General features: G+C 41.1%; 1 long non-coding RNA gene across 1 annotated transcript; it reads right to left on the bottom strand.

Moving 5' to 3' along the window:
• Nucleotides 1-2037: 2037 nt before the first annotated feature.
• On the bottom strand, nucleotides 2038-3503 carry LOC131737854 (uncharacterized). The gene is made up of 3 exons (XR_009329437.1): nucleotides 3294-3503; nucleotides 2574-2720; nucleotides 2038-2171 (listed from the first exon to the last, which is right to left on the bottom strand). It is a non-coding gene; the product is annotated as an uncharacterized LOC131737854 (long non-coding RNA).
• Between the last annotated feature and the right edge of the window lie 6825 nt (nucleotides 3504-10328).

Genomic DNA, 10328 nt, shown 5'->3' on the forward strand with positions numbered 1-10328 from the left:
GACCCTGTCTCCCATCCCCACAGCGTGATGATGTATATCTGATTGAGACAGGTATAGTAGTGTAGACTATACCAGACCCTGTCTCCCATCCCCACAGCGTGATGATGTATATCTGATTGAGACAGGTATAGTAGTGTAGACTATACCAGACCCTGTCTCCCATCCCCACAGCGTGATGATGTATATCTGATTGAGACAGGTATAGTAGTGTAGACTATACCAGACCCTGTCTCCCATCCCCACAGCGTGATGATGTATATCTGATTGAGACAGGTATAGTAGTGTAGACTATACCAGACCCTGTCTCCCATCCCCACAGTGTGATGATGTATATCTGATTGAGACAGGTATAGTAGTGTAGACTATACCAGACTCTGTCTCACATCCCCACAGCGTGATGATGTATATCTGATTGAGACAGGTATAGTAGTGTAGACTATACCAGACCCTGTCTCCCATCCCCACAGCGTGATGATGTATATCTGATTGAGACAGGTATAGTAGTGTAGACTATACCAGACCCTGTCTCCCATCCCCACAGCGTGATGATGTATATCTGATTGAGACAGGTATAGTGGTGTAGACTATACCAGACCCTGTCTCCCATCCCCACAGCGTGATGATGTATATGTGATTGAGACAGGTATAGTAGTGTAGACTATACCAGACCCTGTCTCCCATCCCCACAGCGTGATGATGTATATCTGATTGAGACAGGTATAGTAGTGTAGACTATACCAGACCCTGTCTCCCATCCCCACAGCGTGATGATGTATATGTGATTGAGACAGGTATAGTAGTGTAGACTATACCAGACCCTGTCTCCCATCCCCACAGCGTGATGATGTATATCTGATTGAGACAGGTATAGTAGTGTAGACTATACCAGACCCTGTCTCCCATCCCCACAGCGTGATGATGTATATGTGATTGAGACAGGTATAGTAGTGTAGACTATACCAGACCCTGTCTCCCATCCCCACAGTGTGATGATGTATATCTGATTGAGACAGGTATAGTAGTGTAGACTATACCAGACCCTGTCTCCCATCCCCACAGTGTGATGATGTATATGTGATTGAGACAGGTATAGTAGTGTAGACTATACCAGACCCTGTCTCCCATCCCCACAGCGTGATGATGTATATCTGATTGAGACAGGTATAGTAGTGTAGACTATACCAGACTCTGTCTCCCATCCCCACAGTGTGATGATGTATATCTGATTGAGACAGGTATAGTAGTGTAGACTATACCAGACCCTGTCTCCCATCCCCACAGTGTGATGATGTATATCTGATTGAGACAGGTATAGTAGTGTAGACTATACCAGACTCTGTCTCCCATCCCCACAGCGTGATGATGTATATCTGATTGAGACAGGTATAGTAGTGTGACTATACCAGACCCTGTCTCCCATCCCCACAGTGTGATGATGTATATCTGATTGAGACAGGTATAGTAGTGTAGACTATACCAGACTCTGTCTCCCATCCCCACAGCGTGATGATGTATATCTGATTGAGACAGGTATAGTAGTGTGACTATACCAGACCCTGTCTCCCATCCCCACAGCGTGATGATGTATATGTGATTGAGACAGGTATAGTAGTGTAGACTATACCAGGCCCGACACAACAGTTTAAGGGTTTCCCTTGGAGGTCGCATTGCTGTTTTGGTGTGGCTCTCTGTACCAGGCCTAAAATATTTCAGGACACATTTGTGGCTTATGGTTTGCAGAATACCGTGTGATATTGGGCAGTAACCTTTGCAAAACAAACACGGACAATAGATTAGGACCCTAGGCCATATATATACAGTATATATATATATATATATATATATATATATATATATATATATATATATATATATATATATATATATAAATCTGTAAATAACCCTAACATAACCCTCCCCTGATAAAACAAAGCTTTAGAAAATCTATATTTTTGCATAGACAGAAGTTTATTTGGCTCGGAGTGAGGAATATAAACATAATGGTTTAAATGTATATGTTAGTTCTGCTTGCCGGGACGACTCTGCCTGTCACACTTGATGCTGTCCCCCGCAGCCTTGTACCTCGGGATGGGTGCTGTGCTCTGGAGCTCCTCCTCCTCCTCCTCCTCGGGGCCCGTCGGCACCACCGCGCCGGGGGGCTGCCAGTCCCGCTGGGTGGGGGTGTAGAAGAGGTTGGAGGTGGTGGTTTGCCATGGTTATTACGCTTTACCATACCTCTCTATTCTTTACAATGCTTACCTATGCTTTATTTCATTTTGCTTTGCTTTTACTGTGGTAAACCTTTATAAGGGGCGTGCAAAATGATTTTTTTTATAATAAGAGATATCCTACTAAAAGTGGTGTTGTTGATTTATTTTTTTTTACTTTAGAATTCTGTCTTTGGTTCTATGCGCAGGATGACATCACAAGTGGAATTTAGACAAATTCTTAAGTGATTTCTCATACAGTACGTGATTTATAATGCATGTCATTTGGCTCAGATGATTTCAATAGAAAGGCATCCCTGTCAATATTAGGGTAAGAAGCAACACGAAGCAAGATAAAGGGTTTACGTTTGCTGGTAGTCGTAGAAACTGGGTCTCGATCCGTTCCACACTGCAGGGAATAGCCTCCACTTCACAGTTACTTTGTTGCCTCTCTGGTAGTTTCACAGGGCATTTTTTCATTTCCCTTTGCCTTCTCCTGATTGATTTCCTTACCTGTTAGTGGATTAAAAAAAAAAAAAAAAAAAAAACAGAGACGCTTTTCACATTACTGAACAACGGGGGAAAATCACAGGGTGATGACAGGACAGAGTCAGTGCTGAACATAACTATTGTAGGAAAGCTTGTGCCATTCTGCCAGCTGCAGGATTTCACTTTTTATATGCAATTAGAAAGATATTTCTTTTTTTTTTATCGTCTTTCAAATTGTACAGATTTGGAATGTGACAGCTCAGTTGGGCTCATCAAATATCCATCTATCTATCTACCGTATCTTTAAAAATCAATTATTTTTAGATGCATGTTTAGTAGGATATTGATCCTTTTTAAAAGTATCCTAAAAGACCCTTTCTAGTGCATCACCTATATAAAGAACACCTGGGGCTTATCCTATTCTATGAACATACCTGTGAACTGAGACTTGCCCATTACAGATGCATACTTGCATCATCAATATTTCTCCATTGTAATATTATTAGTCATAATAAGAGTGGCTCTTTTTTGAAAGGGTTTCAGAACCTGTGCAGGTCCTGTTAGGTTTTGAATCTCCCTTTGTCTCGGCTGCTGTACCTCTCTGGGTTTCTGGTTGCTTTCTTCATGCTCATTCGGACTGATCTCTTCTCTGGCGATCGCCCAGCTGAAGGATTGTTTTTGATACTGAAGGATATCAGCAAGCTGTGAGTCTATGATGGGGTCTGGCCCGGCCGACTCCCTGTTCTTATGGACATGCAGTGGATTGAGAGGTCCCACCTTCGATGACCCTGAAATAAATTCATCACAAGAGCATAATACTGCAACTCCCAAAGCAGCAGCCCTGCACACTGTCAGTTGTATTGCCTTGCAATAACACAACTGTAGCCTCATATTTTTTTGTGATTGGCAGCTAGGTGATCATGCCTTTTGCTATGACAGATTTTAAATGGTAAATGATCAACAGCCAATAAACTGAACGCCTTGTATCTACTAATCACACAAAATAGGACTAGAATATACAATATCTTACAGATAAATATTTATTTCTTGCCACAGACAGACACACAGACAGAGAGATGGACAGACGAACGGACAGACACAAGGACGGATAGACACATGGACGGACAGACACACAGACGGACACACAGACGGATGGACAGACACATGGACATAATTTGTTTTTTGAATAATACAGTAGTGGGTCTGCACTTACTAGTAAAACTAGTATTTTTTACTTTGGTCCATTCTTTGTCCTGTGGTGGGTTAAACTCTTTGACCCATGTCTTTCTCCTGTAGCAAAACAATTGCAAACATAATGGTGTTTCTTCAGAGGCTGGTTCCTCTCCCTCTGGACCCCAGGCGGTCTTTCGGACTCTGCCAGGCTTGGCGCTGCTGCAAGTCTCTCCCATATGAGAATCGGAACAAACCAAACCAGTGAAACACAGACCAGTGAAACACAGACCAGTGTTCACTCCGCTCAACACACTGGATAAATCCACAGGGCACTCGGGTAGGGAGTGAGATCATAAATAGCCTATTAACCAGCCAGTGATGTCATAGAGGATGTGATGTCACTGACTCTACATCACAGTGTCGTGCCCATGGTGACGTTCAGCCATTAACTTTCAGCTGGATTTTTGACAGGCTGGTTTCATGAAACATAAATAGCATCACAAAATGATACAGCGTTTCACCACAGACTGCAATCACAATAACACGCGTGAATCTTATTTTCCATTCCCCAAAGACAAAGACACAAGAAAAACTGGGCCTATCTAGAAAGGGCGCCATGAAGATAATGTTGGCAATGGGTCTGTAAAACAGGAAATGACATCACTACTTTCTTAGCGTATTACTCATTAGAAATGTATTCAAGGGGACAAAAGAAATCTGTTTAATTTACAATGAGGTGGCAGCACCAAATGTTGACTCCCTAGTTTTCAGTTTAATAGGATAATAAATGAAATATCAGACCATTTTTTTTATTCCATCCACGTACAGAAATGGTACCGATAAATATATATATAAATAATCAGTGCATCTGAACATACCAGCGTGGGAAGTGGGAGTGCTGTAGGTTAATGCATTGTCATTTCACTGGTACTCACCCTCACCAGTGGCTGCTGATTCACTGCAGAGTGTGGAGCCTTGTTTTTCTTCCTCTTTAGAACTACGTCGTGATAATAGAATAGCTCTTGGTAGTCTTGCAGTACGGAAGGGAGTGGAGGGGGGGTCTCTGCCAGTGTTGGAAACTTTACCACCCCTTTAAATAAACCACAGGCTTTCAAGTGGAGAAGAATTTAAAACATCGCGAGCCACCATCAGAAAACACCATGTAAATAACACCACTGCACCCTGCAGCTTTGTAATCCACATTCAGAATGTTGTACACTGACACGTCTGTTTTAATGAATGCAGATACCAGTTTAAACAGTTTAAACATTTCTATACATTTAGAACAATAAAACAAACCTGGTACCAGAACAGCATTTTCTGCAAAGTAAGACTCGTATTTTGCCACTTTACCAAGTATTGTATATACTTGAAAACTCAAGAATATTTTTAGTTGTTGAATTTATAGCAACCAATGAATTCATGCATTCTTCTTAGTATTTTTTTTATTGCAACCAATGAATTCATGCATTCTTTTTAGTATTTTTTTTTATTGCAACCAATGAATTAATGCATGCTTCTGAGGATTTTTTAATTTTATTTTTATAAATCAGTATCAGAATCTAGAAATCAAAAAGTGCTTTCAATCAGATCTTGTAGAATGTTAGGACCCAATTCTACCAAAAGAGGGCGCTATAATTCTGTATAAAAACTGTGCGTCTGCAATTAACCTTGGTTACACGGAATTGTGTCCTAACTATTCACGTTACTCAATACATGATGAATCTATATAATGGTAATACATTGACTAATCATGTACAGTTCATTAGTAATGCTCCACATTCAAATGGCAATTCAGGAAAGCTATTTGTCAGCGTGCTAAATGCAGACCTCCTTTTATTTCACAGTCTTGTCTCATTCGCGGGGGCCCATGTTGTAAATATTTAATCATGCTTCATTTTAGGAAATGATTGGGCACAGCTGGATACATTTGTCAACGCTCTATTAAATTAACACAGCACAGGCGCTTCAATAATGGACAAAAGTGGATTTGGAAAGCAACACATAAATCACAACCAATGAAATAGATCTCGAGGGCCAGAGTTGTGAACCACTTCTCCAGAGAATCAGCTTACCACCCTGCAGATCCTAGCATGCCCTGTATGCCAGTGGTACTCAGAATCAGTTCTGTCCCACAAGATCTGTTCTACTCTTTATTCCAACCATGTCCCATATTAGTTACTTGCCTCTTAGCAGGTTCAATGAACTATTTTAGAACCTGATGGGAGTAAAAACCTGGACTGGATTGGATGTCACTTGGCTTGTTCAGCACCATGGAGAGCGCCTGTGATTGAGTGCAGTTTCAGCACCACTCGCTGGATGTCGTACTGGAACAGCACCCAAGTGTGCAGCAAGATTGTCTGCATCAGATTGGTCCGCCAAATTTACATAGGCAGAGAGAGTAGGTGGTAACGCAGAATCACGCTGCATGATTGAAAACACAAAGAAAAAGAATTAAATTGACATTTGAATCTACTTACTCTCTAAGCAGCTAATGTCACGACTCATGTAGCCGACAGCTAGCGGTGATAGTTCTGGGATCGTGGTGCCCATTGTTTGCAACATCAACCTCAAATTTGTTTTGTTTTGTTCTGTTTTGTTTGCTGCTTGTGATTAATGAGACCAAAGCAGTTCGTGTCAGATCTGGGTCAAGGGTTTTCAGCTGATCACAGAACAATGGTCAATTGATTTACGTGTCAGCAGCTGTCTTGAAAGTTTGCTTGAGGGCCGTTATTTCAATGACAGATGTGTCAGAGCAGATGTTTCTAAATGTGCCTTTCGTTTCTTCCGCACCCAATCCCCTCCTTGAAGGAAACATGATTGTAATCTCTGACTACATGACAGAGCTTCAAGCAAACGTTTTCTACACAGGTTGTATTATACTCTAAGGAATGAGTCAGCACTGTACTCCAAACAGTCCAATTCCGAAAACAGTTGCACTAAAATGATCAAATCAGACGTATATAGAATTCATTTAAAGCTGTCCAGTACTTGTCAATACAAACTTTAACTTCGGGAAGACTGAGAGACTTTATCATTGGATAATGACTGAGAGTCTGCTGCACTGGGTTCTAAATACGTACTAACGCTCATAGAAACTTTACAAAATTCCATAATAATTACATACTTCCAATGTAAAATAGACCGCAGATGGAATTTGGATCTTCACCTGCTACCTCAGCACCCTCCCCAGACTGTGCAGGAAAAATAAAACCTTTTCTGCAAAAAAAATCTCCACTTCAAAGCGCTGCCAGAATAATAGACCTCCAGGGGTTTCACGGGCTCTGGAGTTACTTTAACAGCTTCATTTTGCTCCACTTTTCTTCTTAATAAGGGAGCGTGCTGAACCCATCGTGACCCTGCACTGAAGAGTACTGCTGCCCTTAAAGACACATTTAGAGCACGAGCTTCTCAGAGGAGGAAGAAAGCGCTGAACACGTGCAGTGTGGGACTTCTGTATCACTTACTCGAAACACAAATACATCCTTAATAGGTCTTAGGCTCAATTCAATCATCATTAGCACCAGTTTTGTTTCTGACAGTATAAATATCCTCAATAATGTTTCGAAACAGGAAATAAATAATTCAGATCATTTAGGGTCTTGTGGGTAGTCTGACGTTGCAATTGGTGTTTTATTTTTCCTTGTATATCTTGATAAAAATTACACGTAAATGACGATTTAGACTAAATTGGTTTTAGAATCTAACCCATCGTGTTATAATGAACACAGGATTATTAATATAAATACATGCCTATTTGCTAATTAATGTATCATTAATAATAACTGCTTCGTTCATAATATAAATTTAACGAATCCAAGATTGTGCATTGTACAAATAAATCACGTGTCAGTTCAAACGTAATTACTCTACGCGTTCTATGAATAGAACTTTAAGAGTTTCCATTACAATTTTACAGATGATCCCTTAGTGTGACCCCCCCCCCCCATCAGAGCGTCCTAATACTATTTCCGTAACCCATTGAGAACCATTGGGATGCAAAGAGTTCACTTGCTGTTTATTTCGATATCCACAGCCGGCGATGGAGTTGATCTGATTTGCTTCATTACCATTTCCATTTGAATAGCTAATTGAAATTGTAACTGTCAAACTGTCTCTGCCAGCGTGAGTGAGGGCAGCGGTGCTTTTAAAAAATAAGTCATCACGTCGAAGTGGCATATTAATAGTGCAGCTTGCATAACACCTTGCTGGGATTATTGTAGAAAAACAGCTGCAGGGAAAACCAGAACTCTACAGACACAGCCTTTTATATATTACAAACAGGAGGAAAAACAGAACTCTACATACACAGCCTTCTATTTATTACAAACAGGAGCTGCTGTGGTCAAACATTTTGCAACCTTTACTTATAAGAAGGCTGCCTTCCATTCTTTCAGCACAAGGTGATTATTGCATAAGAGCTCCCACTTTGCTTCACAGTCTGACTAACACATCAAGAAATCTTCAACTATTGAAGACAGTGTATTAGTGAGGGGCCCTTATACTGTACAGGACAGTACGTGACAGTTTACTGTCAATATGGATTAACTGTCAATCAAACAAATTGTGACAAATCAAGGCAGCACTGTGTTCTCCAGCTAGGCTTTGGCCCTTCGTACATTTTATATTCATGTTTAAGAGGAACAGGATATACTGGGGATCTCCCAAGATGCCGTGTGCTCTGGGTTCCATCAGTTCAGTGCAGCCACCTCTTACTCACTGGTAGAGGAAGCTCCCTGGAATGCTAAATCTATCACTATAAAATACAAATAGACAATGTAACTGCTGTACTGCGCTGTTTCTAGCTAGTATCTCATTAAAATAGGGCTGTGACAAGGCAAGATCCACGCACGTATATATATTGTGAGTGGTTTTGGCAGGATAGGGTTAAAACCCATCCCTTCAAGGTACACTGCTGTGTAATTCCCTTCGAATAGTCAGGCAGGAAACCAAACACATGGAAATGTGTGTGTGCTTGAATGGGAGGACGGAGCTAATTGGAGAGGCTTCAAAAAACATGTGTAGAATGTGGCCAGGTGAAATTGGGTAATTGGCTGGCAATTTATCCTGTGTAAAAGTACAGGGCTGACTGAAATCAGTCAGCTTAGTGAGGAACTCGTGGGGAGAGGACCTTGCAGATGGCCTCTCATAGCTTACTTATCCTCTTAGAAAGAGACTTTTGCTTTGTATTTTCTTTATTTTTGTCTTTGTTTTGAAGTAAAAGGTCACTTTATAACTGCTACTGTAATTCTATACAATAGAGGACCCAGCCAAGTCTGCATTTTTCTGCCATCGTCTCCAAGCTACAGTAAGAGCATGATGTAACGAAATCTTTGAGCAGTGTCTTTTTTTGCTGAAGCAGGGTACTGCCAAGTCTCCAGAAACCTACTCAACATGCCTATGAAATATGAGCTCCAATGACAGTCTAATGACAGATACACACATGCATGGCATGTCTATTGACTGTTTATTAACATGGAACTAAACTTCAGCAAATGGTTCATTGCATATTAATTAATTACTTATTTATGCCACTCAAAATACAGTGTTATGTCGACACTGAGTTAGCCTACCTCGTGGGTCAGGCATGGTTTTTGATGCATTGTATACAGCTTCATTGTCGCTACAGGTATACAATTTAACCCAACAGCTTTCAAATCATTCTGAATATCATTAACTGAATTGCTTTATAGTACATCAGCTGAATAAGTCTTCTGGATTTAATAAGTAACCCTGCTACTTCCCCAGGGATGCACAAGACAAGCGTCTAATTGAAAACATTTGGCTAATACTGTGTCACATCTCAACATGGAAGCTAATAGGAGTTAACTTGTATTTTGGTCAGGCTTCATTTTAAGCAGTTTTAGTTTATTATCTGCTAGCAACTAGATGCAAACTGACCTCCCGCACAGTACAGCACACATGAAAACAATGCTTCCCATGCATTCTGGTATGTGATGTAATGAAGGAGAAAAGGTGTGAGCTGCTGGGCGAGGTGATTTATCACCAGCGAGCTTTGATTCGCAGTCCGCCTACTCCTCCCAGCCTGCCATCTCTGCTCAGAAACAGCAGCGAATAATAATGAGATCGTGTAGTGGGGTCGACTTGATCTTCAGCTTGAGGACGCACTCACTCATAGAGCATCAGATTGTAAATAATGGACTGAGTGAAGGGAGTGCTGTTGCATCATCAAGCTGCAGCAGCACTCCCTTCACTCAGGCCGTTATTTACAGTCTGATGCTCTATGTCGGCTGCTCCACCAATCACAGGGCTGAACATAGCAGAGCAGGGAATCTAGATGTGTGCAGTTCAATGAATCTCATTTCAATAAGAGAAAATAGTCAACTTTGCTGAAAACGACACAAAAATACCACAAATGAGTGAGCTTGTGCACATTTCATGGAGCAGTCTGTTCCAATGTGTAACAAGCTGGACCTTTCTGGGTTTTGTTTCTCATGC

This window comes from Acipenser ruthenus, chromosome 8 (genome assembly GCF_902713425.1).
Source record: "Acipenser ruthenus chromosome 8, fAciRut3.2 maternal haplotype, whole genome shotgun sequence".
NCBI lineage: Eukaryota > Metazoa > Chordata > Actinopteri > Acipenseriformes > Acipenseridae > Acipenser > Acipenser ruthenus.